Source organism: Tachysurus vachellii, chromosome 23 (genome assembly GCF_030014155.1).
Source record: "Tachysurus vachellii isolate PV-2020 chromosome 23, HZAU_Pvac_v1, whole genome shotgun sequence".
Taxonomy (NCBI): Eukaryota; Metazoa; Chordata; class Actinopteri; order Siluriformes; family Bagridae; genus Tachysurus; species Tachysurus vachellii.
Window position 1 is genome coordinate 10,079,182 of NC_083482.1, and position 18,723 is coordinate 10,097,904.

At 36.2% G+C, this 18,723-nt stretch overlaps 1 long non-coding RNA gene across 2 annotated transcripts in view; it reads right to left on the bottom strand.

Moving 5' to 3' along the window:
- Positions 1 to 776: 776 nt before the first annotated feature.
- LOC132838594 (uncharacterized) overlaps positions 777 to 18,723 on the bottom strand; it is a 20,882-nt gene continuing 2,935 nt past the window's right edge. For both annotated transcript variants that reach the window (XR_009647655.1, XR_009647654.1), the window contains 2 exons: positions 14,531 to 14,602; positions 777 to 4,218 (listed from right to left, as the gene is read on the bottom strand). This is a non-coding gene — a long non-coding RNA (uncharacterized LOC132838594). The remainder of the gene's footprint in view (positions 4,219 to 14,530; positions 14,603 to 18,723) is intronic.

Here is an 18,723-nt window from a genome sequence, read left to right on the forward strand (position 1 = left end):
TAAAGTATATAGCTCAGAACTCCGCCAGCAATTAAATAAACAAATTAAAAAACGAAACAAACCAGACATCATATTTGTTTTATTCATTTCTAGCTAAAGTCGATGTTGTGAAATGTCCAAAAAAAAAAATCCCTGTTATGATTTACATAACCAGTCAACAATCATTCTCTCACCACACTCTACTACGTTTATCTTTGTCTTTAAGTTTATAATACTAAGAAATTCAAATATAAATTTCTTTATTAATGCCATACAAATCCCTGTCTTAGACGTTACCATGGAAACAATAACATTAATATAAACCTGTGTAAAGAGACAAGCTCCAGTTGAAACAAGCTCTATCTATCTATCTATCTATCTATCTATCTATCTATCTATCTATCTATCTATCTATCTATCTATCTATCTATCTATCTATTTGGTTTAATCATTTTCTTCTGTTCTTTATGTATTATCTACTTTAGTTTTTCACAGTAATCTTTATTTCTAATTTAAAAGACATGATTCTGGTCAGTGAGAAATCTGTTGATAAGAAAGTTACACAACGCTGCCTTTAACATGCAACCAGTTTCATGGAAAACGGCTTTAAAATAGATTTTTCATCTGGACTGATGTCAGCATGTCCTAAAGAAACAGTGCCACGCGACTCTATAAGAATGTTGTAATATTTTATTTTAAAAAGGACAGCACACAAGAAATTGGATTCATATGCTTTAATTATGAAATTTCAGAATACAAAACATTTAAATAAATAATGAAAAGAAAAAATTGTGTTGCAGGGGAAAGCTTGTAGCTCTGAAGTGCTGTGTGTTTGACAGACAGGCCAAAGCCTCGGCCTCATGAAAACATAAGCTGCTCAAGCGGTTCTTTATGATGATGAAAACCATATGGATGTAAGTTACACAGCTTAAATAAGCATTTGCACAACTTGCTGGCCAACTCTGCACAGCCGGCTGACTAAGAAAATAATTAGGATTTGTGAGTGGGGCAAAGCACAGAGTCTAATACCCCAATACACACACACTCACACACACACACAAACACACACACATTTATGTTTCAACTTTTCCTAACCCTTAAATCCAGATGAACACATGCAACCAGTGACACCAATTTTCTGGAGAAAACTATTAAACTTTGACAGTAGGGTGTTAATGTCAGGTTTCTGTACAGAGGAGTAATAAACATTATATATTGTGCTTTTTGTAGCACCACAAAGCAGTAAGCATGCGTTAATCCAGCGAGATGATATTTTACAGTCATAAATACAGCAACGCTTGGATTTTAAAGCATGAGCTGGTGTGGATGGAAATGCATTCGATGTGCCACCCATATCCTGTTCAGTCCTGATCCCCTGCCTTCTCAACCACGCTTACAATTATTTACCAAGGCCTCTTCATTCCTCCATTTGATTCCCTTTCTTACTCTTCATTTCCATTTCCTTGTGTGCCACCATCTCTCTCTCTCTCTCTCTCTCTCTCTCTCTCTCTCTCTCTCTCTCTCTCTAGTTTTTGTTCTTTCTGTAAATATTTCATTTGCTCGTCTGCACGTGTTCGTATTGTGACGTGTCATTTAGCTCTAGCAAAGTGGAGCAGGCCACACTTTCATCTCTGCTGAAGAGCGAGAGAGCCGATAGAGGGATGTAACCGTGATGGGATGTGAAAAGGTGTAGACGACAGGAGCTGATACCTAAATGTGCTTCCTGTGTTCTGCCTACCCAGTGCTGTCAAAGCCCACTTCAGGCTAGGCAGCCCTCTGATGGTGGATGTGTGCACGTCATGATGATGAGATGGTGATCATGATGTGTGTGTGTGTGTGTGTGTGTGTGTGTGTGTGTGTGTGCTTGAAAGAAAAAAGAAGTAGAAAGACAAAAAGATGAGAGGGACTTTGTGCAACAACAGGAATGTGCTGTGTCATAAAGAATCAGACAGACAACACGTCTGTTGTTGTGTACATGATCTGTTGTCTATGTTGTGTCTAATATTTGGGAAGCTAAAGTGAACTCACTATTTTGTTTATGTCTGCTTTTAGAACTGTCACCTGACTCAGCTGCATAAACGAAGATGTCTAAAAATGTTAGTGAGAAAGTATAAAATAAATAGCTTAAGAATTGATGTATACTACACAAGAGTGTGATCGTAAGGGTAAAAATACACAAGGTTCAGAGTAAAGGGTGAACTTCGAAAGGTATACGTAATCATATTGCAATTTAAATGAGGAGATTTAAAAAGTCTGACTTGTGCTGACTTATTACATATACAAATACCGCACTTTTTTATTTTGTATCAGCTGTACAATTATAATTGTTTAAAAACAAGAAATGGACTTATTTGCTGTTTGCTATAGTGTTAATTTCGTCAGACGAGACGAGACGAAATATGTTTGTCAACAACCTTTTTTTCATGACTAAGACGAGACGATGACAAGACTGCACCACTGTCCAAAAACACTGACTAAGACTAAATTAACATGCATTATTGTTGACGAAAAAAGACGAGACGAAAATGTTTTTTATAAAATAAAAACTAAGATAAAATCGCTCTTCATTTTCGTCTACAAAAAAAAAACTCCACAAAAAAAAGTCCACCGTCTAGGCTTTTTGTGTTAAATTATATTTCCTGTCGCTGCGCAGGCTCTTTTATTGTACATGACAGCTTATGTCCCGATGACCGGTCTTTGCATTACGATTAAAAGCAGTATCAATAAAGTAAAAAATGTGATGTGCAGTCAAGTTCGAGTGTATACACTGTTTAAACGAGTGTTCTCAACTTCTCACTGATACTTTTGTGATTCGCGGACTGTAACTAGGTTGTATTTTAGGCCCACAGTAAAGTAGGCCTATTCTTTTCAGTTTTTCTGAGTATATTTATTTTATTTCTGATTTGAACAGAAACATGAGACACAAGGCAACCAAAACAGTTTTAAAAACCTTTATAACTTAAGTTGTCAGTCAGAGTCTGTTGGGCCCCAGCTTTTGAATTGTGTTGGTCAAAATAAAATACTCTTCAGAACAAGTTAATCATTTGTGAATGTGTCTCCTAAATCAGAAATTGAAAACCAGACACGTTTAACTTTGCATTCAACAAAAATCATTCAACAAGTGTATTTTGTCAGGTAATTATGACATTTAACCAATGTTTGAGATATGAAACACTTTTTTTACTGAAATGTTTATCAGTAATAATCTCAGTAATATTGTGTTATTTTTAAAAAAGACTACAATTTTTGACTAAAACTAGACTAAAATTAAAAGACTTTTAGTCGACTAAAACTTGACTAAGATACCTTGAGTTTTCTTTTGACTAAAACTAGACTAAAATTAAAAGACTTTTATTCGACTAAAACTTGACTAAGATACCTTGAGTTTTCTTTTGACTAAAACTAGACTAAAATGAAGAGACTTTTAGTCGACTAAAACTTGACTAACAAAAAAAGATATGTGAATGACTAAATATGACTAAAACTAACAAGGACATTTGGCACTAAAGACTAAATTAAAAATAAGTGACGAAATTAACACTAGTTTGCTATCAAGCCAAACTAGCTACAAGCTAGCTATCAAATATATTTATTATTTATTTATTAAGTGGCCCAGAGGGCTGTGTTGCCACCACACAGCTTTAGCATCCTTGATTCTATCCTGAGTTTGTGTTACTATCTCCTGTGTCCATGTGGGTTTCCTCCTTGTTCTTTAGTTTCATTCCTACCGATAACATTCAGGTAGGTTGATTAGCTAGTTTAAACTGAGTGTGCATAATGCCCCGGTGTCCAATCCAAGGTGTGTTAATACCTAACAGTAAGTGTTCCAGTCAATGGACTCTGTGTTCAATAAAACTCTGATGAGGATAAAGTGATTAATAAAGAAAAAGAAATAAATAAATAAATATTCAAATAAATATTTAATAAATATTTATTTATTCATTTCTTTAATTTATTAAATATTTAGCACCATATAAAATAGAAAGCAGCTGTGAAAGAGGTTTCTATTGCAACACACCCCTCTTCTTTCCTGATCCACTTAAATTGATATTTATGAATAGAAAATGAACCGAATGTGTCTCCAAATGGACTAATAGGTCAGAACATGTCCAAAGGGTGTGAACATGAGTGTACATATACAGTCCAAGAGTGTGTATTTGATATAGTGAGTACTGACCTTTTATCCAAGATCGCTCGTACATCATTGATAGTTTAATCTTCATTCAGAAATTGTATACCCTGAGAAAACAAAGAAAGGGAAATAAAGATAGTCCATGGTTTAGGATTAAGATGATAATCCAAAAAAAGATAATGCATTTGATTTATGGCTCACAAAATCCCTTTTAATTCACAATATAGAGTTAAAGACTTTCTCCTCCTGTCTTTATGTGTTTTCTAAATAAAGCCCCACACTGGTTTCTCTATGATCAACACTACGATACTGCGAGAGGCGTGATGTTGAAGACCAGTAGAGTCGTGTTGGTCTGCAGAGGCTGAGAGGTGCTACTTTCTCACCTGTTTTAAAAATAGAGACAAAGAGGTCGCAAAGCTGAATTAATCTTATGATTATAGTGTCCACTTAATATTGGTTTCCATGGCACCGGCTGTGCAGAGATTACCATCTGAGCTGAGCAATGATTGGCATAGCATCGTCTGCCTTTATTTTTGCTCAGCGGCTGAATACTGGTGAATCATAATTACACATTAGGCTGTTAGAAGTCATTCAAGGGTTGGTTAATTAAGCTAGTTGTCCTTCATCGTTGTTGTATAAAAGACTAGATATAAAAAATAAAAAAAAAAATGCATGGATGAGAGTGTGTGTGTGTGTGTGTGTGTATGTGTGTGTGTGTGTGTGTGTGGTTAGGAGGTCATTATCCATTTATGCCCTGAGAAAAAGGCGCTTCTGCTGAAAGAGAGGTGACCAGGCAGCATCTTAAAATGCTTTTCAGCCTTTTAATGCATCTCTCTGCCAAAGTGTTCAATTAGGGATAAAATGTCCAAAAAAATATATTCAATGGACATTGGGCAAGTTTTGAAAAGCAAAGGCATCAGTTTTAGAGCAAACATGAACAGTAAGAGATATACTCTTTGCAGCCTGTTAATAAAAGCCTTTTTGGTGTTTGTAAGCTTTTAGTTTTGAAAAGTGACCTGATAGAAATTTAAAGCGCAACAGAAATGTGTTACTATGAACCTGAGCCAAAGGACAAGTGTGTGTGTGTGTGTGTGTGTGTGTGTGTGTGTGTGTGTGTGTGTGTGTGTGTGTGTGTGTGTGTGTGTGTGTGTAAAATTATTTATTTATTTTTATTTATTATTTTTTTTTTGCTTGTCTTTTTGTTTATTCATTTATACATATATTTAACTGAATTTCATTTATTTGTCTGTTTCTGTCAGCTTTTTTCTTTCCGATGAAACCCAAGCTATCCCCATAAACCACAGATTGCTACTATGCAAGATTTAGGTGATAAAACATGTATTTAATAACAATATGCAAAGCATTCACATATTAATTATTCATTATTATAAAGCTTGTGTACATAATATATACTGTAAAGACCTGCTGTATATCCTGCGTCTGTCACCGGTACATGCATTTCCAATGAGTAGGATATTTAAACAAAAACAAAATTGCTGTGTCACTAATACATGCTGCATTTGTCTCTCTCTGTGGGGAGTTGTTAAAATGTATATTATACTCTGGACTTACACACACCCTCACACTCCCTCGCTCCATCTCACTTTGTGTCTCTCTTTCTCACAGCATGAGATCTTTGTTCTGTTTTGCAGCTGGGTCTCTGACCTTCTGCGTTTGAGCATGTGATCTCTGACCCCAGTGCTTCCGCCTTCAAAGAGCAAGTCCCTCTATCCTTTTTGTCCCGGTAACATTCTGCCACTGATCTCAGAAAAAAAAAAGTGGATTTTTACTGGATTTAGCTTAGAAAGTTTTAGGTTATCTCAAAGTCTTGATGTCTTGTTGGTCCTCCCTGCCAACACTAAAGGAGCTCTGTGTAAATCCTCTCAAAGCTAGACTGGAGAAGAGGAGGCAAGAGAACACGTTGAGGTCAGCTTATCAGCTCATGCACTCCTAAGCACTTCCTAATTCTGAAGGGAACGCTCCTTTAGATCTATGCATGGATACACACGATGTTGGAGAGAGGGTTAACACTTTCAAAAAGAGCTAGAGACGAGGATGAAACTGCATAAACAATGACAAACAGGTTCACAGTGACCATAAGCAATCACGATCAAATCACAATACAGTACAATTCCTGAAAGCTAAACTACTGGGAAATATTGTGTAATTTTTATGAATTTCATTGTTTTTATGTGCAGCACAGATTTAAATACATTATATAACTAGGTAACAGGATGCCCATCTATACTGTATAAGTCACTTAGCGCTAGTTTATTTGATATCCGTCCAAGGAAAGCTAACCTGCATGGCTTGCAATGGCAACTCGCAAACACACTAGAATCCGATAGCAAAAGAGCCCTAACCAAACTTCCACTAGTCTGATCATTAAACCCCAAGCCAAACACAATGGCTGCAAAACAAGTTATATCTGTTATCTCCAAATTAGTGTAGTAAAACCATTGCCTATCTATGACTTTGTAATGCTCCACTGAAAGGAAGCCTTGATGGTTCATGCTTTCATGTCTTGCTTTTAATTTATGAAGTGCAAACTTTCACGAGCAAACTGAAGAACAAAACATGAAGAGGATTGTAGTTCTTATAGAAAGTAGGTTTTGCTTGTCACCATAACAGATATTTTAAAAATGACACCATACTTTTTATCCATTTAGAGTTCCATTTTATATCTCTAAACCAAGGAAGTTAATGTTAATAATTACTTTTATTTTGGAAAAAGTGTCCAGTTTTAGCAATTTATATATATATATATATATATATATATATATGTGTGTGTGTGTGTGTGTGTGTGTGTGTGTGTGTGTGTGTATATATATATATATATATATATATAAATATATATATATATATATATATATATATATATATATATATATACTTCCAAAATAAAAGTAATTATTAAAAAAGAATTACTTTTATTTTGGAAAAAGTGATATATATATATATATATATACTTCTTCCAAAATAAAAGACTTAACACTTTTAATGTAGATCATCAGACATGCAAATCCTTGTGTACGTTGTCACTACAGAAATACTGTAAATAACTGTCTAAGCTGTTGTTAGAGAACGTTAATGAACACCTTCACAGCAATCAGAATCGAGAATTCTACAGTGTTGTACTTTACTCTAACCTTGTATATACAGTATGTTTTTGAGAGAGATCTAATTGTAGTTACGAGTTGTGGTTTTAAACATATCTGTAATCATTTTAATGCACATTGTAGCAGGGTTTAGAAGGTGCTAGAAGCTTTGTTGTCTGATATATATTTCTTCTTTGGCCTTTAGTGTGGCATGAGGTAAGATGTATAACGGTGCTGATGAAGTCTGGCAGGAAGTATAGAGCCACTACTGCTCCGGTGTCACCTCTGCTAGCACCTCTTTTTAGCTGCAGAGATGCTAATCACTGGAGAGAAAAGGAGAATGCTAGGCTACAGGGTTTACACATTTAGTGCAAACCCATAAATGCAGAACATTTGCTAGCCATGGAGCATCATGTGTTTCCACACACTGGTTTGTGTGTGTGTGTGTGAGAGAGAGAGAGAGAGAGTTCCTGATTTATCAGTCATTAGATTCAAGTCTGTCATTTTAACTCAGCCATGATGCTCATTTGTACAACGTGCTTGAACGAACTTTCCCTGCTCAATATCTCAGGCGTGAGACAGGCAGGATGGGGGTTAACTGCAAACACATGACCACTGTCATACAGTCTCGTTTTAAGGTAGACGGCTGAGGGAACTTTTCTGTAGCTCTTTCTTTCTCTTTCTTTCCATTTCACAGCCTGTGACCACTGCCACTAGTTACTGTCTCTCTGTGTCCGTGTCTCTGTCTCTTATTACGGCCGTCTCTTAAAGTGTGTAGTGTGTGTAGCATGAGTAGTGTGTGCGCTGCTTCTCCGAGTGGATAGGGAATAGTGGAGACCGAGGATGTCAGCGCAAGATAAACACCAGCACAGTCAAGTGGCTTTGAGAGAGAGAGAAAAATAGACAGAGAGAGGCTGATCCTAGGAGCTGGCTCTGTTTCCTAAGTTTAGTGTAGTACGATAAGTCGAGTGTAGTACACAAGCTGTATGGGAAGTTCACTCGCTCAGAATATACTTCGGTTGCTCGACAATGCTTTTTATCCTTAACCAGGCAATTTTTCTCATCAGCACTCTCTCTTCCTGCAAAAGCACCTTCCTTATTGTAATCGGTGTCCGTTCTGGTTTGTGTCTTCCTCTCAGAATCCTTTGAGAGACCAGAACAAGCTCTTCAGAGGGGAGAGTGTGAAGCTGTCTGGAAATGCCACCCTAACAAAAACCGACACAGAGATACCGCCATTTATAGTGGGTGGGACCTTTGACTCTTTGAAGGCATTTAATTTCATTTTTAATTGTAGATATACAGCACTTTTAACAATAGACAGTGTCATCAATGCAGCTTTAAAGAATTCCAGTACATCCTTAATGCACAAGCCAGAGGCACCAGTGGCAAAGAAATACTTGAGATGCCCTGAAGATTTATGACTAATGAAGCTATCAGATTCTAGTTCTTTTCCTAGTACCAGGGTTGTACAAATAGCTTTTTCAAAAGATTTTTACCAGATAATTATCAACATAGCCACGTTATTTCCACAGTTTTTTTGGTTAAGTGTGGTAATAAAAACGTTCTGTGTTTTTTGCGATCAGACCGTTCAATACCATCTGAAACCTGACATTTATCTCATGCTGACATCCTCACAGTAATTGAGCGAAGCAAATTTCTACCTTATGAGAAGTGTAAAAGATGTTGTGTCTCGTGTTCATGTTTTGTCTATTTTTAAACATCGCATTATTTCACTGCTTTAAATACTTCAGAAAATATGACAAGGTACAAAAAATTATCCAGGATTTCCAAGAATTATTGACATCAGTAACAATATTACAACCCTATTTATTATAAACCTTCTTTTTAATGATTAGGTAAGTAATAAAACAAAAATGTGTTTTCCCTTATTGGAAAATAATCAATAATAATTGGTGTTATGTTCGTTGTTACCACCCTGGATGTGATTGTTTTCCTATAACAACATGGCCCCAAAGGTTTTATTTTTTATGCCACTGTGATTTGCCAATTATGTCCATCTAAAAAACAAGGAGATTGTACAATATTTGTAAGAGCTTGCAATTTTTCAAAATTACTGCAGATTTTCTGAAGATTTGGGCCAAAACGTATCATGTGTCATTATCAAACGTGCATTCGTCTAAAGCCCTCTGATTAATATACATCAAACATGAGTACAGCTACCATAGCCAGTAACTACATATGTGTCTTTACTGGTAGTTTAAAAGAAAAATGCTGTGCTTGAAATTTCAATAAGTCAAGTTGCAACGCAAATTTTGAAGGAAAAAAACAGTAAAATCAAGCATTTCTGGCTGCAACAATAACCAAAAAAATGAAATACTCCTGAGGGAATGGTGATGCAGAAACACGCAGCTTGTCATGGTAACAATAAGCCACAAAAAAGTACTGTTTGTTCTGAAGCCTCGTGTGGTAGAAAACTTTTTGAGTCTTCGCACTGAGATACTCTGTTAAAGAAAATTAGAAAATGAATCAACACCTCATGGCCAATCAGAACTGAGGATTCATTTACAGAATTTAACAGACACCTTTATCCAGAGTGACTTACATTTTCATTTCAATTTATACAACTGAGCAATTAAGGGTTAAGGGCCTTGCTCAGGGGCCCAGCAGTGGCAACTTGGTGGACCTGGGGATCGAACTCACGACCTTCCGATCAGTAGTCCAACACCTTTACCACTAGGCTCCCACATCCCATAATCATGGCTGTATTATGTGACTTATATGACGCTTAGTACTATAGCTATCTATATTGTTCAAAACATTAGTTTTAAAATTACAACACAGTCCATGTAGACGAGTAGCTTAATTTGTAAGTTATCAAACAACATATCATCTTCTACAGATGAGGCGATGAAAATGTGGTGCCGTTTTGCTTGAACAGACGTTAAAACCCACTATTCGCTGATTACTATGTGTTGTTTACGTCCTGCCTCACTGTTTGATGGACAGACTGCTCCAGGCTTTCAGTTTTGAGCAGTTAAAAAAAAACACTTCTGTATAAACCTGGGCACCTTAAAAAGGTATTCTTTTGCTTTCAAATCTCTTTTGCTTTCCGTAATTATTAGTCTGCATACATATTACACCTGTAACCTAGCATTTCTACCTTTTCTACCTTTTCTCTCACTTTTTTCATTCTGTCTCCCTGTAAGAGGCTAAGACATCTGTTTGTGAGAAAGGCTGTCTGATGAGGGTTTGTGTATGTGTGTGTAAGCATTATTTTCCTCTGAGCCTGTGTGTGTGTGTGTGTGTGTGCATGATGAGGAAGGAGGGCTGACAAAGAGAGGCCATATCAGTGCCGTATCACACCTAATTAATAAAGCTGGTCCGTGCTAATTAAAAAAGTGTGATTAATGCCACTGCCAGGATTTCATGGCACACTGTGGTGTCATTTTTGAGTCACAGATCTACTGCCACGTAGAGTAAGAACACAAGCACAGACACATAAACACACACACACACACACACACACACACACACACACACACAGTCAGGAACATGAAAGAGAAGTACAGTTTTAAAAAAGTGAAATATATAAATTAATGATATTTTTTAAAAGAAGCAACACAGCACTCTGTGATTTTTATGTCACAACATCCTTCAGAGAAATAACCAAAAACCTCCATCAGGAAGTTAAAGTACACTGAGATACCAAGACATTAAGATAATGTCGTGTTCTGGCCATGCTGGGATATTTGAGGACTAATGGGATAATTCCCCTGTTTTGTATTTGCAAACCTGACAAAAAAAGGTGTTAATCTATTCTATTCTATTCTATTCTATTCCATTCTATTCTATTCTATTCTAAATGTCCCACAAATCCCAGCTTCCTAACAAGCAGCAATATGCAACAAAACATCTGTATCTGTCCCATTTCTATTCCACTTACATTCTAATCATATTGATTCTATTCTATTCTATTCTATTTTATTCTATTCTATTCTAAATGTCCCACAAATACCAGCTTCCTAAGAAGCTGCAGTATGCAACTATATCTTTAGAACTGTCCCATTTCTATTTCCCTTTCATTTTAATTCTGTTCTATTTCATTCTGTTATATTCTGTTCTATTCGATCTTATGCTCCATGATATTCTCCATATATCCTGTCCCACTTTATACTCGCCTGCTTGATCAATTTCTATTCCATTGTATTCTACTCTATTCCACTCTATCTATTTCCATCTATTTGTATTCCATCCATTTCTGTTGTAATATATGTTTCTCTTTGCTGGTAAGATGATTATATTTTATATATTGTACACCTAGAAAATCTCAGAGTTAATGGTCACCACTATTTCCCCTGGGTGTCTGCGAATCACAGCTAGCTTGCATTATTAAAAGAGCTAAAACGGGGCTGCGGCCATTAGTTAGTGTGTTAGGATCTGTGCGCTGGGCAGTGTTTGTCTGTTTCTCATTGGGGTAAACATTTGTTCCAGTTGTAGATGGTGTGCAGCAGGAACATGAATCAGGGACGAGGAGCGGAAAGCACTGTGACAGCTGCAGCTCATTACCGCCACTATTACTGATCTAGGGGACTGCTGGGGGAAATTCCTCCTTCCAAGGAAAGCGTTCCTGTTTACCATACAGCACTGCAGATCAGGAGCTGCACACACAGATGCACAAACACACAAGCACACACATGTATGGTTGTTGTTGTTGTTTCTTAACTAGCTACGATATTCAGTGCGTAAATGCTAACTTGCATCCACGCTTTCGGTTTACATTAATAAAAGTTTTGTCAGAGTACAAAGTATTTCCACCTAGCTGTCTCGCTTTTTATTAGTACACGCACACACACACACACACACACACACACACACACACACACACACACACACACACACACACACACACATGCTCCTTCAATCAGGCACATCTGACTCAGCCTTGCTGCTTTACGTCATTTGGCCCAATCAGGCAGACTTACACCGACCCATTAAAGTGGAAGTCTTTCTGTTTTTCTTGGTCACTTTTAAACAGGTCAAATAAACCGAATTATTTTTGTAATGATTCTGTCATATCAACCGTCCTTTTTGTAGTAACCACTGTCTTCATTCTATTGGCGTTTTCGCTCACTTTATATTTAGGTTTAAAAAAATGGCTGCACTGTTTCACAAAAGATTCATATTGTTAATGTCAAAATATTAACTTTTTTTGAAACCCTTCTAAATTAAAGTTGCATGTAAATAGATTGAAAATTAAAAAGTAACCTGACCCATTAGTAATTTAATCTTGAACACTGTTCTGCATAAAAAATAAATTAATTAATTTTAAAAAATATTTAAAAAAAAGACTAATGCCGTAAATTTGTGCACTCACATGCAAAGGAAAAGGAAAAAAAAAAAAAAAACACTTGCTGATCTGTTTGCCTAAACTGCGTTTTTATTACCACTACAGTGTTGTTTCTGTTATTATACTTGCTTTGTGCTTGTTTTTGGAGTTTCAAAGTTATGCACTTTATTCACTCTTCACCAAACTAAAGTACTTAATCATTTATTAAGCCAATCTTTTGTCCAGTCACCACATTTACCAATTGATGTTGATATTTTAAATATAAGGATAAAGATTATGTTGACGATGATCCACCAAAAGCTGGGTAATTTCACTCGGTGCCAACCATGAGGCCACACCCTTGATAGCATGCTTATGGAGATCAACAAGGCATCTAATGTGAAATAACGATGTCTAGGTAAAGGATAAAACAACAAACCTTTACCATGTTTTATTCCATGTGTACAGTTTCAAAAAATTTCCAACCACAATTTGGAATATTTTGCATAAAGCAATACACAAGACCTATACACACCTCAACAGCTTCCAGAAAGAATTTTCATTGTGGCTCTGTAGGTTTGACCGCCAAAGACTTTTATAGACATTATAGATAAGTGGTCAGGGAACACTCCTGGGAGTGTTACTTGGACCAACTGCAATTTTCCAGAGAGTAAAAAACAGGGATTGGATACAGAGTGAAAGCAGATTTCTAGTACATGTCTATTTGCTACCACTTTTTGCTAACATGTAGACCATAGCTGAGGAACATTTTATCTCTGCCCTCAAAGCAGGGAGAAAGGTGCAATACGCATATTGGACGGGATTTAAAATAGGATTTGGGAGAATACCAAAAAAAAAAAAGGAAACTAAAACACCTGCCTGAAACTTAATGTGGAAGTCAAGGAGGATGAGGAGAGAAATGGAAGAGCAGAATATTGCATTTCCTGAGCAGGATAAGGAGAAGAAACACCAGTCTGCAGTGAGAACACAAATGAAGCTCATTGCTCTATATATTATTTTCTATTTTTACACATTTTTCTAAGACAGTGCTCATGTAATAATACAGTAAAGAAAGTATATCCAGTCGGATAAGCGGTAGAAAATGAGTGAGAGTGAGAGAAGTATATCCAGATGTACAAACTCTAACGTTGTCAAAATAACAAATTGTGTAACAAAATATAAGATGGAACTAATATTAAAGATCTTGACATATTGTGCCTCTAAAAGTAACTTTTAGAACAGCTTTTGATATTAATATTCATTTTATTTTATTATTTTTTTTTTAGTATTTTAAGATGGAATGTCAACCCCTTTTATTTTTAGTTGCGAACATTCCATGAGATTTAGAAAATAGTCGAACCTATTTATTTCATCCTAAATCATATGTCTATATGGTAAATAAGAGCACTGTCTATCAGTGTCTGTTCTTGTTGTTTTTGTCATTAATCCATTTACCCCTGGACTGTGAATTGATTGTTTATTCTCAATAAGTTTTTTGCCAAACTCAGACTGTGTGGAGTCAGAGAAATACCTAATAATACATAACAAAAGCTTTCAGGAAACATCTACAAAGCTGCTGTTAATTTGTTTAAATTTTCATTTTTTCATTATCGATAATCAAAATAACCAAAGCTATAATCCTCACCCCTCGGGTAAGAAGTCCTCTAAAAATAAGACTCCTAGCTTAGTCTTATTACAGGTGTCTTCCAGTTAATTATTTCCTCTCTATAAACATTGAAGCACATACGTCACTCCTGTATATGCTCCACTCTCTAGCCAGCAGTGGCACAGATGTACAGGCATGAGCTTAGGCTGATTTCATTGGGTTAATGTATTATATTCTTGGTCAGCTTTCTTGAAAAACATAAATCACAAGCAGCCAAAACAGCACCTTGTGTTTTGAGGGGTCTCACCCTTTTTGACCTCTGCCAATTTTTATATCATTTCGCTTTAACTTTGCAGATCAGACTTTAATTTTGAAACGGGTCAGAGGGACAGTGATGAATAGGGTGCATCGCATGGAGCTTAAATTACCCTCTCTCTGGTGATGGGGGATCAGGAGGTGCAGGCAGCAGCAGGAAGGGGTGAGGGTGGGTCTTCAATGACCTAGTAACAGACAGAAAAAGAGGGCTGGTCAGCACTTGCCCTCACAACCCTGCAAGGTAGCACACCCAAAGAGAGAGACAGAGAGAGAGAGAGAGAGAGAGAGAGAGAGAGAGAGAGAGAGAGAGAGAGAGAGAGAAGGACTAATGACCATATGGTAAAGTGAGAGACACACGTCACTGATGAGAGGCCAAAGAAAAGTTCGATCTCCGAGCCTGTGTGTTTCACATTAAACCAGACTTAACAATTCTGTATTCAACAAAAAGTATGTTTTTAATGAGTATGTGTGCTTCAGTAAAAGCATAAGGCAAATGAGTTTGTCAAATGAATTATGTCTGTTCCGTTGTATTGGCTTACTTTTATAAACATTATAACTTATAAGTTGATATTATGCAATACAGTGGTTATTAAAGTCACCATATTTTATGTTGCCACTATCTAATAAATGACTTAACACGGTGGTTTATGAAACAACAAAAAAATGACTTAAAAGTGCCTCCCCTTTTACCTAATGTAAGAAATCCCAAAGGTTATTCTGAATAACAAGGACAGTGTGTCATTGAATTATGTAAATGATGTCTCAATGCCCCAATGTCTCAAATTTATTTTAACTAACATGTAATTGTTCTTCTTCTTCTTCTTCTTCTTCTTCTTCTTCTTCTTCTTCTTATTATTATTGTTGTTGTTGTTGTTGTTGTTGTTGTTGTTGTTGGTAGTAGTAGTAGTAGTAGTAGTAGTAGTGATAGTAGTATATTATGTTTTAGTGTAAAAATGCATGTAAAAATGAAACAGACACGTTTGGGATGTGTGTAAAAGGAAGTATTTGCTGGAAGCAGATGAGTCAGTGAGTCAGTGTTTCCCCTCCTCTCCTGCGTGCACCACGCCGCTCGGCCTCCTTACACACGCCACTAGGATTAACTGTGCCGTGCGCACATACGAAGCGCGAGCGCTCCAATTCTCCTCTCCGTTCCCGTGAAATTTCCACGAGGTTTTCGTGTTCTAACATATTTCGTTTTTCACAGACTTTTTTTCTGCGTTTTTATTCCTCAGACTCTGACTCCGCAGTTTGTTGTGGCACTTTGTACTGAACAGAGCTTCGCGCGCCGCGTTTGGTTCCTACTGAGCGCGACGCACTTAAACCCGGCTGATTCTCGGCGTGCATGACGCACCACCCTGCCACTCTGTGCACCGCTGTGTAGTTCATGTAGAGATGTTATTAACATTCTTTCAATACACCAGTGTGTTCAAGCAGCTTTTATTACTTCGGGGGTCCGTGTGCGTGCGGCCAGAATCTGGAATATGTGAATGATATAACGGTGCCAACGCATGCAGCTAAAAAAAAACCTTCAATCCCACTGCAGAAATTCTGTAAGTTAGCCAGAAACTAATACTTAAAATAAATAAGTAAATAAATAAAACATTTATATGATATATGTATGGTGTATATATGGTAGGTGGTAGCATGCAGTACATTGACTGCCAACCTGCACAAGCCTTACTAAGCCATGCATTTTATTTAAATGTTATTACAATGATTATTGAATTTTCACAGGAAGTAGATATAGAGCCATGTAGCCCTCCCTATTCCATAGTCACGGAGCAGTAATAGTAACTCAACTTTCACTTGTCATTTGCATCTTTTGACAGTCAACATTCCTGCGCTTTTTTCCCACAATACATTACGAATGTGTTCGTCACTGAGTACAGATCCGATTAGAACCCATATCATATTTGCTTTAATTTAACATGTGCAATAACACACACACACACACACACACACACACACACACACACACACACACACACACACACACGCGCGCGCGCGCGCGCGCCCGCACACACACACACACATAAATACCAGGCCTACTGTACATGTGTAATACTCTTGAGGTAACAATCACCTCTCCTAAGTTTCTTCACACTTCACACGTCTTCACGGTAGACCTGTGAACGGCATATGGACGCCGACATGGTGTGCTGAAATGCTTACGAATTGAAACCTAGGTGATATTAATTAATCACTATAAAGAATTAAAGTATTACTGTCTTGCTAATAGTAATATATATTACTGCATATATGGTATGTTTAACACTATATAATAGAATTAAACACGATTTACATTTCATCTTAACCTAACTCTGATATAAAGCTTATAAGTCAAAGCTTATATAAATAAGAGGATAGGTGTGTGCATGGGGATCACTCTGGAACAAAACAAAGTAATAATAAGTATATTATGTATACTGTATGTATATACTGTATACGTGTTAATAACAATTAATAGCACGAACAATTGACTTTATGACGTCATTTATGGGTATATAGCGCTTCATTGCTGAAGGCACTTATCTCAGGCCTAAACCTAACGATCACGTTACAAAGACGTGTTTTGATTTTTACCTTCTAAAGCTTATGCATAATAATAATAATAATAATAATAATAATAATAATAATAATAATAATAATAATAATAATCATCTGTCTCTCTCTCTCACACACACACACACGCACGCACGCACACACACACACACACGCACACACACACACACACACACACACACACACACACACACACACACACACACACACACACACACACACACACAGTGAATACAGAGTAAGATAGAAGATAGAATATAGTTCCTTTACCTCTTTTCCTCTTTGCCCCGTATTGCACACCCTGAATCAAAGTTAAATGACTTAAACCTTCATATCCGCTGTATGGACTTGATATAATCTGCGCTGAACTTTTATATGCTATGATTTCCTTTAATATGTTTAGAATCGTTCCACGATCTTTCACAGTGGTAAGTAAAAGAGAGAAGCAAATTTTTTTTTTTTTTTTTTTTTTTTGTAATTCAGCGAGTAATTTTAATGACGAATTACACTATTTTGTATACACTAAAGTATAGTAAAGATAAGGAAAGGGGAAAAAACAAACAAACAAAAAACAAGTTTGCCTTTGGCTAATATGTAATCAAATTCATCATTAAGAGAACAAAATGTAGCAAATAAAATCTCTTAATTCTAAAATGAAAAAATAAATAAATAAAATCTCTTGTTCAAAACGCTGGTTTAAAAGCAAAGCGATTAACGTTTGATTCAGTTCAGATTTTTATAGAGTTTATAGAAATGGACAAACAGACAAATCACATAATAACTTGTAGAATATCTGAATTATTTTATTTTACATCATGCAGTGTACGACGAAAAAAACAGTATAAATAGATAAATAAATAAATACACAAATAAATCAATAAATAAATCAATCAATAAATAAATCAAAAAATGTCCTCTTTATTAAGTTAAAGTCACTACATATTACAGAGTGTTTAAAACAGCTCACTGAGGCTTTAGTGAATTTCTAAACTATGGCCAAAACACCCTTAAATAACTTAATCCCGGGGTTCAGATTACTCTTCGAGCTCTCCGTGGATTTCTGGTTAGATTAAATGCCGGGTTAGTGCATGGAGAGGAGTTAATCCACTGCTCGCTTTTCTTTCCTCCTCTGTTTATTTCCAGCTCCACACAATCCTCATGTTCATTTGCTCCCGACTAAAATTATACTCCGATGATTTATCACCTACAGGAAACTTTTCCACCACGTCCACGTTTAGTTATTTGGACTGTAATAGCAACAGAATTCCGTCACAACACATTATAACAACAGAAAAGTGACATTAGGCATATAGCTGCTTAATTAATCCCTTGCGTTATGACATGTAACCGTATAATAACCAAAATTCATTTCAGTTCATCTGGCTTTTAGCAGCCTATTCATTTGAACAGTTCTAGGCTACACAAGACAAGTCTATTACCCCAGACCTGCTGTTATTAATATTTCTTTACCTCTAGGGTGCCTAAAATACAGTTTAAAATAAAAGAAACAAGTAAATAAATAGATAGAAATGTTTATCTAATCTCTAAAATCTTCTATTTTTTTCTACTATTTAATTGTTATATTGTTATAGGACAGAACGTGATTAAATGAACATGTCAAGAAAGTAATGGTAATGAAATCTTTCTGAATTCAGGTATAAACTTCAAACTAAGATACTTTAAGGGTTTCAGTTCTGAGTAGTTATTCAACATGGATCATGTTTTGTGACTGCACTGAAGAACT